At 46.7% G+C, this 20,084-nt stretch overlaps 1 protein-coding gene across 4 annotated transcripts in view; it reads left to right on the top strand.

The window, feature by feature from the left end:
- Nucleotides 1–20,084, top strand: part of LOC146797981 (synaptosomal-associated protein 25-like) — a 396,023-nt gene that overhangs the window by 16,542 nt on the left and 359,397 nt on the right. The window contains exon 2 of one of the 4 annotated variants that reach the window (XM_085625208.1): nucleotides 3,983–4,008. The exons of the other annotated variants lie outside the window; for them this stretch is intronic. The gene's annotated coding sequence lies outside the window, so the exon portion shown is untranslated. The remainder of the gene's footprint in view (nucleotides 1–3,982; nucleotides 4,009–20,084) is intronic. 4 annotated transcript variants of the gene reach the window in all.

Here is a 20,084-nt window from a genome sequence, read left to right as displayed (position 1 = left end):
GTCAGAGGGACAATGGCAGTGGGACATCTGTATTATGACACTGATACTACAGTGTGGATATAAAGGGGCGGAGGAACAGGTAAACCAAAACTGACCCAGATTGTCATTGGGATTCTGACACAGTGACATTGGCATGTGAGGGTGCAGACTAGGCTACAAAGATAGCCACAGTTATTATGAGACCATCAGCGGAGGGCTGTTGACCTCCGCACAATCAAGGTTATTGCCTGAACTAAAAAACACAATGTTACAAAAACACTCGGTGCCATTATCAAAGTCAGATATTGCTCTTTACAACAACCACCCATTATTTCTTTTGGGAATCAAAAATGAAGTGACCAGTAATAAAGTACTGCAGGTTAGCACATTTCTCATACTCCAGTGCTGTGTCCTTGGAATGGTTTTCCCCTGACCTCCAGAAATATGCCTGTGGTGCCCTGAATTTCAACACCCTTCTAAAACAGAGAATAGGGACATTGCCAGATGTATTCACTAATAAATTCCTTAGCCCCTTAGATCAGTGCTTTGGATTCCTATGCTCTCCTCAGACAGGGCACTTCATGTACAGCAAGGGGGCAGTATGGGGTAATCTTGCTGCAAGGATCCTACGGCTGTGTAGGAAATAATACAGTTTCCTCATTTCAGGGTATCCATCCACCACTGCAACTAGTCTTCTGCCATGGGCACAACTTCAGCCAATGCAAATCGTAGATTTTTCTGCCTACGCTACTGATGGCAAAAGTGAAGTCTCAGAATTTAACGTGTTGACAATGAAACCAGTGACTGACAAAGGGGGACCCTAATGACATGAGGTCAGATAGGAGTTCTGACCTCTCCCTGTCAGAGTCTAATGCAAACTGCAGTTCTCCTGAAAACATTACATAATATGTCTCTGTAAAGTTCATGTTAACCCTTATGGTTCTGTTGGCAGATTTTTGTTGATACCCAGCTGAATGGTCCTCATTTATTGAATTCTGGAGGATGAAAACTGAGCAGACATGCAGGAATCCAGTAGATCAAAACAGATCCCTAATGTGAAGGCATTAGTCCAGTCAGCCACTACACAGAGAAATAGGTACTAATCAATAGCATTAATGCATCCCCTGCTCATAAGTGCTGACATTGTCCGATACCAATATGGACATTGTGCTAGGAAGTATTAGTACCGTTCACACAAATTGACAGATCTGCTGAGACTTTTTTTTTTTTTTTTTTTTTTTTTTTTTAAAACCTTTATTGACAGTTCAACTGCTGAGACTTTTTGATTGTGTCCATGAAAGGTGAAGCCGTCTTACTGATAAATGTTGATAATGTCCAATAATGTGTCACAGCCCTGTTGAGAAGTTCTAATTAAGACCATACAAAGAATAGTAGCTACGCTGAGTAGAGTTTGTAATGCTCAATAATTATGCGACAGATCTTCTGAGTAATGACTGTACTGTCCCAAAAAAGAAGTAGCAGACCACCCGAGAACTCTTGGTCCTGTATTTTGAAGCACAGCAGACCTACAAGATGCATCCAGATTCTCCAATTAAGGTGTGGCAGTCCGTCTGATAAAAATAAAAGATACTGGTTCTGTCCACTTAGGATTTGATATCATTGTTGACAGTGCTCTCCTACAATGGTGGTTACGTGATGGATTCCTGGACTGCATTTCACCTAAGCAGTCTAGCTATTGCCCAATACTAAGGATTTTCCACATAATGCTGTTTTCAACAGTAGGGGCCTTAGTATATAATAATGAAATAAGGCCTAAAATGTTGGATCTAAAACTAAACTATTCTAGCGCTTTAAACAAAAACCAACATCTTGTCCTAGTTATTTCTTCCTGTGAAATATATTATTCTAATGAGGTAAAGTCTACTTTGTGAATTGGAGAGTATTCAATGGACTTTAAATACTTGGTAATCATTATGTTTGATGAATTATTTTCTTGGATACATAGATCTTTATAAAATGTTAAAATACATCTAAATTATCCTCATCTGCAGTCTCATTTTAAACTTTGCTGTTCATTTTGGAGTCAATTTTAGTTCTAAGTAAATTGCAAGTCATTTTCCAAATTTGATTTGTACACCATAGTATCTAGGACTACTTTTTAGCACATAAGAAGCCAATTCAGTACAAAGTTGAATATAATGTACTCAATCAATTCATTTATTGACTTTTCTGCTTTTGAACTGTAGTAAACACATTCAAGCTTCGTGATCTCATCTAAAAGTGCTTTAGAGTCCTCTGCAGCTTTCCTCATTTATTGTCGACATAACTGATAATAAAACTTGGAACTGCCACCTTAAAAGAATTCTAAACAGTAGATATTGATGGTTCCTCGGATATGTTGAACCTAAATTGAACATAAAGAACTCATCCTTGAATTTTGAAATACAGGTAGAATCTAATAAGAATGTTTAAATCTGATCATTTAACAATGACTGGGTTATATTTTACTCATTAGTAAGTAATCAATTTTCTGATCTGTTTGTAGTTGTGATGGAAGGTGTAGTCTCACAAAGTAGGATTATGTAATCTCCATAAAGCAACTAAAGATTTTTGATTAATTGCAGACCTGAATTGGTTATGAATTCTAGTTAAGATACATTTGACTTTCAAATGTCTGTTTATTAAAAGATCATTTATTTGGTACAGTCCCAAACAAATGTACAATAATCTTAATCCTCTTCTAGCATCTTTTTGACAGTATGATCCAGAAAGAATGATCGACTGTTACAGGTCTGTATGCATTAAAATTGTAAGTGGTGTTTTAGCAATAATCAATTGAACAACAGCCGATCTTTCTTTCCTAGCACACTCTTGATATATAACAAAAAGTGAGACATTTGTGTCATAGAAACTCATGCTATTCTTTTCCTTTAAAGCAAGGAAGACTAACACTTTCCCTACCCAACATTTCTTTAAGTTTTAAACTTTCTGCTTTTGGAAGGTGTGATTCTTGTATCAAAGCAATTACTGTTTTAAGCTTGGCTAAATGTGAAAGAACTCTCTCTCTTAATGGGATTTCCTAATCCTTTAACATTCCAAGATACAACTCTGAATTAGAATGAATAATGTGAATATATCAGACATATATGACTACATTTACTAAACATAAACATGACAACGCTTACTATATAAATTCACAATTGCAAGATGATAACAATTTTAGAAGGTTCAGTTGTAGAGAGAAAAGAATATTTCGGAAGAAAGGTTTTCGGCATATAAAGAGGAAATGAAATCCAGATGAAAAGATGCATAGAAAATACAGTACACACCGTAAAGATGTTGACTGAGGAACATGCCTAAATAGAGAAAATTCAAAGTGGCGTGGTGAAACCACATAGAATAAGATAACATCATCTCTTCCGAGCAACTGGGATATCAAGGACATAAAGAATAGCCCACAAGTAGAGCCACAAGTGCAAAATGGGCTAGGACCTACGTAAAAGTTTGAAGAGAGAGCTTAATACATGGAAAATAGGTAAATCATGTATTGCCTGGATGAAACTAAACATATGAAATAATCAGAATTATCTTGATAATATTTAAAAGTATTTTTAGACCTTTCCATATATTCTCTTCAGCAAGCACGTAGAATCTTTTTGATCTTTATTGGATCATCATATGTAGTTGTTTTATCTTTAGAGGTGGCTTTAAAGAAGCAAGGGTGGATCAAGCCAAATCAGGCATTTATAGCTCTTAATGCCGGTCTCATGTCTTTCCTTTTGTCCGCCGTCACATTGGTACATCCTAAGACAAGAAAAGTTTGTGACCAGGCCATATTATTTGTTTTTCCATCTCTACTTCATTCATCACTTTTATATTTTTAAATTTACTGATTTCTTAAAATTATAACTCCTCTAGGTTTTTCAGGCAGCTTTCAACCCAATCTATGAGCCCTTTTATTATTACATTGAATTATTGATTGTATATCTAGAACATTTGGGATGAAAGATTTAAAACATTCAATAGAATCATTTCATTCTAGGTTCTCTGGAGGACCATAACTTTAAGGTTCGTTTCTTCTGTTCCTGTTTTCAAGCTCTTCAGTTTGCTCTTTGAGAATTGCGACCTCTGTATGTAAGTTGTCAATTTTAGTAGTTGTGTCTTGCAAAATGTTTTTTCTGTTCAACCTCCAAAATCCTTCTGTCTGGAAAGGACTATTTTTCATCTAGAACTCGTAATGTTTTATATTGATTTCTTCCATGTACGATTTTAGAACTCTCATTTCTTCAAGCAAAAGTTTCATAAAGATAGTATTAGATTTAACTGGAGATGGAGGATCTTTTGTCGGTCTCTTATTAGCAGTCATTGATAGTCGTCTACCAAGGATGTCTTGGGGAATTACCATAGGATTAGACTCCAGTATTTGGGAAGTGTTCTCCTCCATATAAAACAAGGTATTATCAGATGAGGGAATATTTAACTAAGAAAGCTTATGAGAAAAAATGCTTGATAATTTCAGCTTCCTTGTTATTCCCATATAAATTGTTCAGCTGAGATATGAGACAATCTGCACACTTCGGGCTGTTTAGTAATCAAAAATTTCAAAAAATGTTCTCTTGAAGAGGTTGGGTATTTGCCTGGCTTTCAGCACGAATAAAAAAATTCTTCAGCAGTTATCTCCAACGACAAACAGATTAGGAAGTAGAGTTTTACTAATTTAGCAATATAAAGGGATTTTGATAGGAAAATTAATACATTAGTTTAATTCAAAATAGAGTGAATCCAAATAGGCAGATATGGAACAGTATGATTTGGAAATAATAAATGTGAGATGCAACATTCCTTTGAAAAAGGAAAATGGCATTGAGCTCCTCAAAGGAGCAGATACGCATGATGCAAAACAAAATCTTTTAGCCTTATCATAGTCCAGAAGAATGATAATCATTCACCATTGAGGCAGCAACTCCATATGTTGTCACATTATTATACAAGGAGCCACACTGTTAAAATAGTGTAAGAACGAGGTGCACTCTCCGCTTCATAAAATGGTGGGTGCTTTTATCATGGCAAGAATTCATTCAGGTCAACTTTGTTGTAAATTATTGAACATTTGTGCAAGAAAAAGCAGCAACCCACTCGGTATGTTACATGAGGTCTCCAAGGTGCTGTCTTCACTGAAAGTAGGCTCTGCAGTTTCATACAGTCTGGAAACACCTTCCCGGTCTTCCCGAAGCTGACTAGAATGTGGACAGTTTGAAAGACGCCCAAGCCAAGCCTCCCTTCTTTTAATCTTCTAGCAGTGCAGTTACTGCAAGCAGCAGGTTTACAGTATATATAATCTGGTTGGGCTGCTTTTCTATGTACCATCAGTTCTGCAATCTACTTGTACCCAACATGCAGGCATTTTCCCACTTAAGTTTCAATTAAGAGTCATGAAGAATCCTGTATGGAGGATTCGGACGACTCCAATTTCCATTACTGTGTGGAGCTTTTTAACAGAAATCCTGCCGTATTTATAGGTCAAAATGTTTGCGGGCTGCCTCTTCGCTGAGTGTGTGCACAGTATAGACCGATCTGTGACAGTTACTGTTGGTACCAGTGGCTCTCCATTGAGGCATTTTCCAAAATAAAATGTAATTGAATCTACTTTAGTGCTTTTAATGTTTGCCAAATACACAATAAATACTCAATAGTTCCTTGATGTTTGGACATAGTCTATAGGCAGCAGCCTGAGCACAGGAAGTTAGTCAGAAACCTTCAAATTGATGTTAAGAAACATTAAGTGAAGGAAGGCTTAGCAAGGCATTTTTTTTACACTAGCCTTCAAGAGGTAGCCAAGTATGGTTGTTGAAGATATTAATACGAGTTCCCTACATAACCTGCATTTTGAAAGTTCATACACAAGTTATAAGATCGTGTAGTAACAAAGTGGTAGTAAATAGTTTTTAAAGTGCTTTACCCCGGAGTGCTGTAGAGCCAGAGCAAATGGCCCAAGGATCGATCTTACGATTTGAAGACAAAAGGTATGAGTTTTAGATTTTGTAGTGGATATACATTCTTTCATTAGTTCTTTATATATTTCGTATTTTTTTTTTTAAAGAAAAGATTTTATTCGTCAACAAGCACATATGATGTAGGCCCCCGCTAATCCAGAGGCATCTGCCAAGTCATTGCAAACATAGCAACATTGACCTTTTACATTAATAAAATACTGCAAGGTGCACTACATTTGAAAAACAGAACCCCCACCCCTCCCCTCCCACCACCCGGATCCCCCCCCCCCCGACCGCACTATACCATGACCAGCATCCAACCACCAATAGGAGCATAGACTAGACCGATCCGACCCCAGGTCCAACATAAGCCATCCCGTCCCATGGGCACTAAAGGGACCCCTCTTCCCGCACCTCCGGGGGTGGCTCCAGCAGGATACCCCTGTAGTCTGCCCATCGCTTCCAAATCTTATAATGTTTGCGGGGACACCCCCTGGCAGCGAAGATAGGGAGCTCCAAGCCCATGCTAAAATCCAGACCCCTCTTCCACACGTTCAGAGACGGGGCCACCGGTGCCTTCCAAGCCCGGGCGATATCCCTCTTGGCCAAGGTAAGGCCCAACAAAAGCAGGTATCTCTTGTAAATGTTTCCTCCTATATCATCCATAATGTGTAGGAGAGCCAGCTTAGGGTCCGTTGGTAGATCTCACCCCAACACCTCCGACAGGCAGGACAACACCCCCCTCCAGAACCGAGACAACGACACACATGACCACACCGTATGATAGAAGGAGCCCTCCTCCCGCCCACAGCGGAGGCACTCCGAGGACGCAATCAGCCCAGCCCGCCACAGCCTCCTACGGGTATAGTAAGCCCTGTCTAAGTATTTGATTTGAATGAGGCGTAGTCGCATGGCTATTGCTGCCCCCCCGGGGCGAGGCCAGCGCCTCCGTCCAATCCGACTCATCGAGGGGCCCAACATCACCCTCCCAAGATCCCTTCAGGCCCTGTAGTGAGGGGGAACTGTGGATAACAAGCGTTCTATATATCTTAGAAATTTTCTGCTCGAGGAGATCCCCCATGAAAAGCTTCGCCTCCACTGGACTAACATCGGCTATGGAATCCAGGCCCACCAAGCTAGGGGACAGTGCATGGCGGAACTGGAGGTACCTGTAGAATTGGGCCCGGGGCATTCCGTATTCTTGTAGATCCTGAAAGGACATCAAGGCACAGTCTTGTACCACATCCCCTATTGTGGAGATGCCTATCCTATCCCACCCCTCAAACCCGGACAAGGCCGCCATCTGAGGTAGCTGGCCGTTATGCCACAAGGGGGTTTCCCGCGTGAGCACATTCCACCACCCAATTCGTGTCCGCGCCTGGCGCCAGATTCGAAATACTACCTGCGTCGCCGGGGGCAGGCGTGACCGGAGCGAGGCCGAGTAGAGCAAGGTGTGTATCGTGTGCGGAGCCATAAGTCTCCGCTCCACCGCGTAGGCCGGGTCTCCCCTATCTCCGTACCATCACTCATTCAGAATTAACAGGTGGGAGGCCTGATAGTAGGAGAGTATATTCGACGTAGCCAAACCCCCTCCATACGTGGAGAGGAAACACGTCCGCAATGCTACCCGAGCCACCCCACCCTCCCATAGAAACTGGCCTAAGATCGAATTCACCCGACGGAACCAGCTCGGCGGGATCGTATACGGATGATTCTGTAACTGATACAGAAGACGAGGGAGGGCCACCATCTTGAAAATCGCCGACCGACCGAATATAGTGAGCGGCATACGAGCCCACAGTTGGATATCTTGGCACACTCGCTCCCAGACGGGCACCACATTACGCTCCCAGGAAACCGCCGGGGTGGGAAACAAAAACACCCCTAGATACTTAAATCCCCCCGCTGCTATTCGCACCGAAGAGGCCCACTCCCCCATCTGAGCCGGACCCCCAATACCTACAGGGTAGATTTCCGGGGATTCATGAAGAGGCCCGAATTCTCCCTGAAGATCTGCATAATGCGGAGTATCCAGGGTCCTGTGCGATCAAGATCCGTCAGAAAGAAAAGGACATCGTCCGCATATAGGGCAATGCGATCGACCAGTCCACTCTCCCACTCAAAGCCAGAGATTTGCGCGTCTATCCGCACCCAGGCCGCCAAGGGCTCCATGGCTAGGGCAAACGGGTATGGGGACAGGGGGCATCCCTGACGTGTTCCACGTCGCACCGGGAAGGTCACCGACGTCACCCCCGCCACCATGACCGATGCTGTGAGCTCCGTATATAGGAGCCGCACGTAGGATATGAACCGCGGACCCAAGTTCAAACGTTGCAGTAACAAGAACCGATATCGCCAGCTGAGGGAGTCAAATGCCCGGTCCATGTCCGCCAGCAGCAGGGCTGCTGGAACCCCCAAGAGCCGTACCGCGGCAACTGCCACATGGGCCCGCCGGATATTATGTCGTGTAGCGCGGGATGGCATAAACCCGGCCTGATCCGGGTGGACCAGCGAGGTAATGTAGGGTAAGAGGCGGTTGGCCAGGGCCTTCGCCAGGATTTTGGCCTCCACGTTGAGGAGAGAAATCGGGCGATACGAGGCGTGTTCCTCCGGGGGTCTACCAGGTTTGTGGAACACCACAATTTCCGCATGCCTCCAGTCCCGAGGCAGCAACCCACTATCCCGAGCCTCCTCTACACTGCCATGTAATGCGGACCCAATTGGAGGAAGTACTTCTTGAAAAACTCACTCGGGAACCCGTTGGGGCTCGGGGCATTTGCCGGGCTAAGGCTTCCCAACGCCTCCCCAAACTCCTCCAACGTGAGCGGGAGATCCAGTTTAGCCCTATCCGCCTCCGATAACGTCATAATCGGGTGGTCACGAAGGAATTGCTCCACTGCCAGTCCCGGGAGGCATTCACATGGACTATATAGGCCTGCATAGTATGTAGCGAAGCTATTAACGAGTGCACCTGGGCCTGCAAGAGGCACGCCCTCTGAGTCTACCAGTCCCGGGAGATCCTGGGCACGATGCACCCCCTGACAGCCTGTGCAACATTGCACCTGATTTATCCCCCCACTGATATACCCGACTCCTAGTGGCCAGCCAAGCCTGCCGTGCCTCGTCCAGCAACAGGGAGCCATTTACGTAAATGGGTCGCGACACTGCTCGTCATGCTGCAAATAACCCCAAAGGATTCTGGATAGTGTAGTGGCTACGGTGAGTACGCCTACGCCACGAGTATATAGAAATATAATGCCATCCCTGGACACGTGTTTCGAGGTAATTGCCTCTCGTCAGCAGGGAGCAGGTAGGTATGCGGGGTGCCGATGACTGCCATATATATAGGTAAAATACCTTCCAAGGCGCGCAGGTGCAGACACCGGGCTCGTCAGCCAAAGTCGCTCGAATGAGCTATTAGTAATTTACGTAAATGGGTCGCGAGACTGCTCGTCATGCTGCAAATAACCCCAAAGGATTCTGGATAGTGTAGTGGCTACGGTGAGTACGCCTACGCCACGAGTATATAGAAATATAATGCCATCCCTGGACACGTGTTTCGAGGTAATTGCCTCTCGTCAGCAGGGAGCAGGTAGGTATGCGGGGTGCCGATGACTGCCATATATATAGGTAAAATACCTTCCAAGGCGCGCAGGTGCAGACACCGGGCTCGTCAGCCATAGTCGCTCGAATGAGCTATTAGTAATTTACGTAAATGGGTCGCGACACTGCTCGTCATGCTGCAAATAACCCCAAAGGATTCTGGATAGTGTAGTGGCTACGGTGAGTACGCCTACGCCACGAGTATATAGAAATATAATGCCATCCCTGGACACTTGTTTCGAGGTAATTGCCTCTCGTCAGCAGGGAGCAGGTAGGTATGCGGGGTGCCGATGACTGCCATATATATAGGTAAAATACCTTCCAAGGCGCGCAGGTGCAGACACCGGGCTCGTCAGCCAAAGTCGCTCGAATGAGCTATTAGTAATTTACGTAAATGGGTCGCGACACTGCTCGTCATGCTGCAAATAACCCCAAAGGATTCTGGATAGTGTAGTGGCTACGGTGAGTACGCCTACGCCACGAGTATATAGAAATATAATGCCATCCCTGGACACGTGTTTCGAGGTAATTGCCTCTCGTCAGCAGGGAGCAGGTAGGTATGCGGGGTGCCGATGACTGCCATATATATAGGTAAAATACCTTCCAAGGCGCGCAGGTGCCGACACCGGGCTCGTCAGCCAAAGTCGCTCGAATGAGCTATTAGTAATTTACGTAAATGGGTCGCGACACTGCCCGTCATGCTGCAAATAACCCCAAAGGATTCTGGATAGTGTAGTGGCTACGGTGAGTACGCCTACGCCACGAGTATATAGAAATATAATGCCATCCCTGGACACGTGTTTCGAGGTAATTGCCTCTCGTCAGCAGGGAGCAGGTAGGTATGCGGGGTGCCGATGACTGCCATATATATAGGTAAAATACCTTCCAAGGCGCGCAGGTGCAGACACCGGGCTCGTCAGCCAAAGTCGCTCGAATGAGCTATTAGTAATTTACGTAAATGGGTCGCGACACTGCTCGTCATGCTGCAAATAACCCCAAAGGATTCTGGATAGTGTAGTGGCTACGGTGAGTACGCCTACGCCACGAGTATATAGAAATATAATGCCATCCCTGGACACGTGTTTCGAGGTAATTGCCTCTCGTCAGCAGGGAGCAGGTAGGTATGCGGGGTGCCGATGACTGCCATATATATAGGTAAAATACCTTCCAAGGCGCGCGGGTGCAGACACCGGGCTCGTCAGCCAAAGTCGCTCGAATGAGCTATTAGTAATTTACGTAAATGGGTCGCGACACTGCTCGTCATGCTGCAAATAACCCCAAAGGATTCTGGATAGTGTAGTGGCTACGGTGAGTACGCCTACGCCACGAGTATATAGAAATATAATGCCATCCCTGGACACGTGTTTCGAGGTAATTGCCTCTCGTCAGCAGGGAGCAGGTAGGTATGCGGGGTGCCGATGACTGCCATATATATAGGTAAAATACCTTCCAAGGCGCGCAGGTGCAGACACCGGGCTCGTCAGCCAAAGTCGCTCGAATGAGCTATTAGTAATTTACGTAAATGGGTCGCGACACTGCTCGTCATGCTGCAAATAACCCCAAAGGATTCTGGATAGTGTAGTGGCTACGGTGAGTACGCCTACGCCACGAGTATATAGAAATATAATGCCATCCCTGGACACGTGTTTCGAGGTAATTGCCTCTCGTCAGCAGGGAGCAGGTAGGTATGCGGGGTGCCGATGACTGCCATATATATAGGTAAAATACCTTCCAAGGCGCGCAGGTGCAGACACCGGGCTCGTCAGCCAAAGTCGCTCGAATGAGCTATTAGTAATTTACGTAAATGGGTCGCGACACTGCTCGTCATGCTGCAAATAACCCCAAAGGATTCTGGATAGTGTAGTGGCTACGGTGAGTACGCCTACGCCACGAGTATATAGAAATAGAATGCCATCCCTGGACACGTGTCGCGACCCATTTACGTAAATCAGCAACAGGGAGCCGTACGTCTGTTGTGCATATAGTAGCTGCCGGCGAAGCATCTTCCCCCCTCCACCCGGCCCCTACGCTCCAACTCCGCGACTTCAGCCTCCGCCCGGACCAGCTCCGCCCGACGCTCGCGGCGGGCCGCCGCACAGTATGAGATATCCGCCCCACGCAGTGTCGGCTTCAACGCCTCCCACAACATGTCCGCCCCGGGCACGGAGCCCACATTCAGTGTCCGATATTGATCAAGCGCCGTAGTCATGTGCGTCATATAGGCGCTTTGTTGCAAGTGCCACCCCGAGAGTTGCCATCGAAGCGGCCGCCCCGAGCCCCCCATACGTAGGAGCGCCGATACTGGAGAGTGATCCGAGAGCCCCCGCGAAAGAATCTCAGCCTCCGCCAGACGGGACTCTGCGGACCCCGAGAGAAAAATGTAATCAAGTCGGGAGAAGGAGCCGTGGACCGCTGACAAGAATGTATACTCGCGGGCAAGGCCATGGCCGCGCCGCCAGGCATCCACCCACGCTAGGCCCCCGACCAGCGCACTAAGTTTCGTCGGCCCACCCTCCCATCGCCCCCGACCCCCCCCGACTGTCGGTCCCTGCCGAGATCCATCACATCGTTCCAGTCTCCCCCGATAATCCCCAGAGCCTCTGGGACGTCCACCCAGCGCGCCATAAGCTGCTCCGCAAACGTCCAGGACAGGGGAGGGGGGCATAAACACTACCAAACACCACCTGTTCCGCTCCTATCCGCCCCAGAAGAAAGATATATCTCCCATATGTGTCTGCCCAGGTGCGGTGATGTATAAAGGGGACCCGCCTATGCACCAATATGCCTACGCCCCTAGAACCCCAAACAAACCCCGAGTGAAACACTTGCGTGTAGCCATAGCGCTGAAGGCATAAGACCTTCGTCCCCCAACAGATGCGTCTCCTGTAGGAGCAGCATGTCCACCCCGGCCCTCTTCGCATATTGCAGAAGCGCCCCCCTCTTGATTTTGTCCAAGGCGCCCGGACATTCCAACTCAGCACCTTAAGCGTAGCTATTCTCTCACTTGTCCCCGGGGAATCTGCCGCCATGAGAGGAATGACATCAACAAAAAGACCCCGGCGTCAGTCTCTGCCCCCGCCCAACTCTGTACAAAAGTGGGGTCAACCCCCAACCCAGAACCCCCATTCCCAACTATCCACCCCAAACCCACCTCCCCCACCCCATACCTCACCAACGCTGAAGTACCTGTCGCGGTGTGAAGCATCCCAGGGTCCCAACCATGAACCTCAGGAGTTCCCAACCAATGGATCCCCAACTTGCCCCCCAAAACAAAGACACAAAGACCCCACCCGCAACCTGCTACGGTGGTATCTACTCTTCACTATATTCTCCGGGGCCGAGGCCATCCCGCGCAACGGGAGGACGAATCTGCCAGCAGCCCTCTCACACAGCGGAAGCAAACAAACCCCGGCCTCATGGAGCTCCCACACCCTCAAGTACTAGTCGGCAGTTGGCCAGCCTCAGAGTCCGCCCCACGCCGGGCCCCCCCGGGCCTATTGCGACAACGGGATCTGGATCGCCATTGTCTCTTTGCATTAGCTCCCATCGCCTCATTCTGTGACAAATCCGATTCCCGACCCTGGGGTGTATGGGGGCGCAACTTTACTGTCTCATCCGTCCATTTGAAGACCTCCTCGGGCGAGTCAAAGAACAATGTACGAGCCTCGTAAACCACCCTCAGGCGTGCAGGATAAAGAAGCGCATAGGAGAGATAGAGCTCGCGCAGCCGGGCCTTGGCCGCCAGGAAGGATTGGCGCTGCTGTTGGACCATGCGCGTGTAATCCGGGAAGACAATAATACGGGAATTTTCAAATTGAAGAGGCTCCTTCTCTCTGGCCTGATGGAGAATAACATCCCTGTCGTGATAGTTAAGGAGTTTGGCAATAATGGGCCGCGGACGGGCCCCCACCGGCGGCTTCTGAATAAGTGCAAGATGCGCCCGCTCCACTACAAAGCAACGGGACAACAAATCCGGCGGGAGCCAGCCCACCAGCCATTGGGAAAGGAAGCGCTCCATGCTATTCCCCTCGCAGCCCTCCGGAAAACCCACAAAGCGCAGGTTATTTCTGCGGGCCCGACCTTCTGCGTCCTCGACCCTGCCCGCAAGGCCCAGCTGGGTCGACTCCAGGGCCGCCACCCGTTTCTTCAGTGTCGCCACCTCATCCACCCTAGTTTCAGTCTCTGTAATGCGGGCTACCGCGTTGCGTAGATCCTGGCGCAGTAACATCACATCTGCGCCCACGGCCCCTATCTTGGTGTCCAACATGTCCCGCGACTGCGTGATAGCTGCTAGGAGGGCCCCCCGGCGGCCGCCCCGACCACACCATGACCGGTAAATTTATCAATTGGCCCTTGCTTCGCCGCCGCTCTGCCATGCTTGTCCTTGGTCATTGTCACAGGCCCGCTCCCAGAACACAGCCGCTCAAGACCCGGGGAACCCAAGGGTGGGCCGCCCCCGCAACCAACGGTGCCGCCCCCGGGATGCTGCCCCTTCCAAGTGTCTTAGGCGCCAAATGCCCGGCTAGAGCCACATATATCAGGGTTCTGACCACCCCGCTCCAGGCCCCCAGTCACAGTCGCCCGGTCTGCGGGCCACTGGCCTAGGCCCGATCCCCACAGGAAGGATCCAATCACAACCGCACACGTAGGGACTCCGGGGGGGGGGGGGGGCGCACGGGGCGCAGCCTCCGCACCCACCCCGCCAGTCAACCGTATCGGGTCCCTCCGCCGCGGGAATCCAGGAGGCCACAGCCCGCCCTGACCGGGCCGAATCACTGTCCATGCGCACCCGCCACCTCCACCCAGTCTCCTCGCCCCCCGCCACGGCCCGATTTGGCCGCCGAGCCCCCCAGCCTCCGATGTAATGGGGGGGGGGATATATTTCATATTTTAAGGAGTTTATATATGCCTTATCAAACAGCAGGTTGTAGTTCAAACTACACAGGTCAGCCACAGCGAAATTGCTCATAATGCTGGCTCTAGCTGAATTCTACAATGAGGGTTAATTTCCTAATATGAAGTAGAGCATAATAAATGTAGTACTAATGGCATCCACGTTTTTATGTACAGTACTTAGGAAGTTAAATGTTCCGTAGAGCAAAATGAGAAGCATTTTAGCTCTAGATGCTATCATGTCCTGAATAATAGCACCTCCTCCATAACTGGCATGAACTTTTTAACAGATATGTTTGAATTGTACTGTGAGTGCAATTCTCTAGTTAAACTGTACATGAAAGGTTCCCCACAAATATGGGTATACAATATGTTCACTCCCTTGGTTACCCAACTCCATAAAATTAATGTCATTTTCTTGAAAAATACCATTTACTTTTATTCAAGAACGATTACAGGATAAGCCAGTTTAATTTGTTATAGGTTTATAACATTATTTTTGTGTTTGTGACTTAAATGCTAGATCGTTTGCATTGGCTAGATGTCATAATCTCTTTGTATGTAAGCGCGGAGGTAACCTGTCAGAAATGTTTAGGATTTTTGCCAGATCTTCCTTCCATAAACATGCAAAAGAGGAGGGGTGCAAAAATACACGTGTGCTTGAGTACATTTGTAGCATAACTCTTAGGTAAAATGCCATGACTAGAAGATAGTTTGATTTGTACCCAGCTTTAATAATGTAATTCTACATTTAGGTGCAGTAGAGTGGAATTAAAATCTCATTGTTTCAATTTTAACCACTTTGTTGTCCTGTAAATGCTGCCAAATGCTGCAGAATAAACAATATTAAAAAAAAAATACAGTTGTGCTGCTCCTGAAATTAGGTGTCTAATAACATGTAACCTTTAATGCTGTTCTTGTTACGAAATTATGGCAGAATCCTGTTTGAGTGACCTGTACTTGCTAATTAAATCAGGGATTCAATCTAGGCAACATGAATTTTGAAAACAGCTTCTTGTTTGCGTCTTGTTTAATTATTTTTTTATTTTTTAGTTAGTTAGTTTTAGTTAGTTATTTTGTTAGTTTTGTATTTTTCTTTATTTTTTGCTTGCAGAAAGGCAGTAACTCCCAGGTTTCCCGCAGTCGCCTAATTGTTTTAATGGGGTGTGCAACTGACCTCTTCCATGAAGATGGCATAATGTAGATTTTTCCTAGTAACTTATGACGTAAAGTCTTAATTTTATTAAAGACACAGAGGCGAGTATTATGCTTTCTAATCTTGCTTTAATTTAAATAGCAGCCAAGATAAGTACTAAGACTACAGTTCCCAGAGGGCCAAGCAAAACAACTGGCCAATGGGAACGCAATAAAACAGAACAAGATAACCAATCAGGCATAAGTCATATGTATAACATTATAACTGACTGCGAACAGTCCTCTTTTCGCTGGCGAGCAGCTCAGATAGAGTCAATAAAAAGAGGAACAATCAATAAAACAATACAAACGGCTAAAGTCCAGCAACAAATCTCTTGACCAACATCCAACTAGGATAGTCAAACTGTAGGAATCACCGTGGAGGAAGTCAAACCGGAAGAAGAGGCGACATGAAGAGGTGAAGCGCACTCTTGCAGACTGGTAGAATCATCATGAAGATGCACAAAGCAACGCTGGAGTCGCTGTAGGGAGGGAGAAACACAGATTAGAAGTGTTGAGGCGGGATAATACTTGCCTCTGTGTCTTTAATAAAATTAAGACTTTCCGTCATAAGATACTAGGAAAATCTACATTTTATGGCAAGACCGGAGGCTCATATTATGCTTGTTCAAAGCATATCAACAACCAAAGAAACAGCAGAAACAACTGACTTGCAATAGAACATACGGAAAACATTATCATTAGACCAATCCGCAGATCTCAGAATGTCCTCCAAACGGGAGCCTGCCCAAAAAGCTTTGGAGGCCATGGCTCCCCTGGTGGAATGAGCCCCAAAAGACCTCAATGCCCGCAAGGGACATGACCCACCGAATCCAATGGGCCAAGGTACCAGAGGAAACAAGAAGATGGGGTTTGCAAAAGGAAATGAGGAGTTGGGAATGAGAGTACGTTCTGAGATCAGAGGTTCTTTGTTCATAAATCTTGAGGCATTGACCTACACATAGTTTAGGATGGGAAGGGAAATAAGGGTAAAACACAGAATTCAAATTTGTTTTTGTACGTTTATTTACTTGAAACAAAACACCAGTCGGAGAAAACTGGCGAGAGGAAATATCTAATGCCTTAACATCTGAAACACGTTTAATGGAAATAAGACAAAGCAACATGGTAAGTTTGGCAGAGAGCATTTTCAGAGAAAGAGCGGAATTGTCAGGCCAATCAGAAAATAACATAAGGACCAAATTAACGTCCCATAAATTAGAATACTTAGCCAACGGAGGTTTGGAAAAACGTACTCCACGTAGAAGGCGGCAAATTAGCAGATGCACTCCAACCGGCTTGCCATCGATAGGACAGTGATTGAGGGAAATGGCTGATCTATATAAATTGACCGTTCTGTAGGACTTACCTTCACTGGCTTCAGAAGCTAAGAAATTGACCACAAGATTTAGAGGGGCTGAAAGGGGATCGATTAAGTTTTTCCAGACACCAGCTAGACCATAAAGACCAAGCAGACTTGCAGGCTTTAGAGGTGCCTGGAGCCCAGGCTTTACTGATAGAGAGAAGCTTCTTGCGAAATGAGGAGGTCAGGAGGGACAGGCTGGATATCTTCCACGTGGACAGAAGCAAGGATTTGTCCAGGACGAGATTGTGAGGAAGGCCTAAGGTGCTCAGGAGCAGATCGTTGCAGACCGGGAGAAGAACCGGAAAGTCCACCGACATCTCCAGAAGAGACGGGAACCAAATCTGTGATTGCCAAAAGGGAACTACTATGACCAGGGAGGTTGATTGACGGCGAACCTGTGAAAGAACCCTGTTGATCATGATGAAAGGAGGAAATGCATAATTGAGATGAAGGGACCAGTCCTCGAGAAACGCATCCGTTGCCAAAGCCAGAGGGTCCAGCCGCCAACTGAAGAAACGAGGCACTTGGGCGTTGAGGCAAGAAGCAAAGAAATCCATATGAAAAGGGCCCCATTTTCGAGAGCGAGATCGGAAAGCGGATGGAAGAAGCCTCCAATCGCTGGAGTCTCGAAGGTAGCGAGAATGCCAATCTGCTATGGAGTTGAGATCTCCGGGAAGATATTCTGCTACGAGTGAAAGTTTGTTTGAAAGGCAGTACTCCCAAAGACTCTTTGTGAGTTCTACTAGAGGTTTGGACTTGATGATACCTAGATGGTTTATATAGCGGACCGCAGAAACATTGTCCATGCGAAGGAGAATGGAGCAGCGCACCTTGTTTTTCATGAGGCTTTGGATTGCAAAGGAGCCTGCCAGCATCTCTAAACAATTGATGTGAAATTTCGACTCCTCGCGAGACCATGTAATGCCAGTCGATACTGGACCACAACGGGCGCCCCAACCCGATAGGCTTGCATCGGATTCTAATACACGATCTGGGGCCGAAGTGAAGTAAGTTTGCCCGTTCCAGGCATCTAAATGGTCTATTCACCATTATAGCTCGACGCGAGACTCTTGATCTAAGGCGATGACCTCGAAATAAGTCAGACCTTGGCGAAGGTGCCGAATCTTTAGACGTTGAAGGGCGCGATAGTGAAGAGGCCCTGCAAAGATAGCTTGGATGGAGGCAGAGAGAAGGCCGACGATCTGCGCCTTAGACCTGAGGGAGATCAGAGAGGAATGAAGAACTTGAAACATTTCTGACTTTATTGTCGAGACCTTCGCCTGAGGAAGCAGAAGAGACACCGTGGAAGAGTCCACAAGAAAACCCAGAAACTCGATACTTTGAGAAGGAATGAGCATAGACTTTTCGATATTGAGAAGGAAACCCAGATCCAGGAGAAGAGATCGGGTGGTATTCAGGTCTGACAAGAGATTCTGCTTGTCGGAGTTAATGAGCAGAATGTCGTCCAGGTAAATGATCAGTCTGATCCCGAGGGACCGTAGGTAAGCCACTACCGGTTTCATGATTTTTGTAAAGCACCATGGTGCTGACGAAAGGCCGAACGGAAGGGAGCAGAAACGGTAGGTGACACCTAACAATTGGAACTGAAGGAATTTGGTGTGAGAAGCGTGAATAGGAATGGTAAGATAAGCATCTTGTAAGTCTAGCCTGACCATCCAGTCGTTTGGTCGAAGAGTGTCTCGTAAGTGAATGATAGTTTCCATTTTGAAGCGGCGATACACAACGAATTGATTGAACCACTTTAGGTTGATGACATGACGCATTTTCTTGTTTTTCTTTTAGACCAGGAAAATGGAACTGAGGAACCCTGACGGATCTAAGGGGGCGATTAGAATGGCTTGTTTTCGGAGGAGGTTTTGAATCTCCACGGAAATGAGATGAGACATGTCTGCTGAAAAAAAACTGGAGGAGGAGGAAAAATAGTTTGGGAAGGTGGCGCGTAAAACTCTATAAGATAACCTTGTACGGAGTTTAGAATCCAGGGATTTGCTGTAAGAGTGTGCCATTTTTGGCTAAAGGGTTTCAAACGGCCCCCCACTGGGGGAAGACCTACCTTGTTGGTTGCTGTTGTGGCGGAAATTTTTCTGTCCACGACCTCTGTATCCATGACCTCGTTGAGGGTAGAACTGGGGTTTGTACTCCTGGTAGCCTGAATTGAAGGAGCCTCTGGAGCCTTGATTCGGATAGGATCGGCCAGAAGAGCGACTCCTGCCTCTGCCGGCCCTCCCAAAAACCTGAGGGGAAAAATCTTTCATCATAGATTGTTGAGCCTTGTCCAAAGAGGCGAAGGTAGAGACGAATTTACTGAGATCCTTGACCAAGGAATCTCCAAACAGAAGTCAGTCTGCCTTGATGCCGGGATCTAGAGGAGCCTGATTGGCGAGGTTGGGTTCAAGCTTGATAAGCAGTCCTTTACGGCATTCGTGAGTGATAGCCGCGTTGGCGTTACCTAGAAGACAGAAGGCTCGTTGGGCCCACAAGGAAATGTCCTCAGCATTCAAAACTTGACCTTCCAAGCGAGCAGATTCTGCCAGATCGAAAATGCTAGCCAATGGACCCACAATATCCAAAAGCTTGTCCTGGCAGGTGGACCAAGCTTTATCTACCCCTTTGCGTTGGTCTTTGCCAAATTTTGAGAAAACAATAAGGAGAGATTGGTCAATCGAAGGAACAACTGTGATGATGGAGGATAAGGAAGGTTTGGGACATTCGGATTTTAACTTGGATTGGGCTGACTTGTCGAGGGGAAGCCGAAGTCTGGCTGAAATATATTCGCCAGCATGCGAAGCAGGGAACCACTCCGTAGAGTTGGGATGACGAATCGTGGAAGGATCAAACATGGAAACTCCATCAGAATCTAACACTGGAGAAAAAGTTAAAGAGTCGGATTTGCGCTTCTTAGAAGGAGGGGAAGAAGGGTCCTGGACGTCAACAACATCAAACAAAATGTCATCTGCGTCACCCATATCATCGTCTGTGTTCATAATTGTGGAAATCACCAATTTTTCAGGTACCTCAACATGTTTAGCTTTAGATTTTCTTTTTCCCTCAGTAGAGGATGACAATCCCTCCTT

This window comes from Triturus cristatus, chromosome 9 (assembly GCF_964204655.1).
Source record: "Triturus cristatus chromosome 9, aTriCri1.1, whole genome shotgun sequence".
NCBI lineage: Eukaryota > Metazoa > Chordata > Amphibia > Caudata > Salamandridae > Triturus > Triturus cristatus.
The sequence above is the reverse complement of the archived record's forward strand: the minus strand, read 5'-3'. Positions and strand labels throughout refer to the sequence as shown.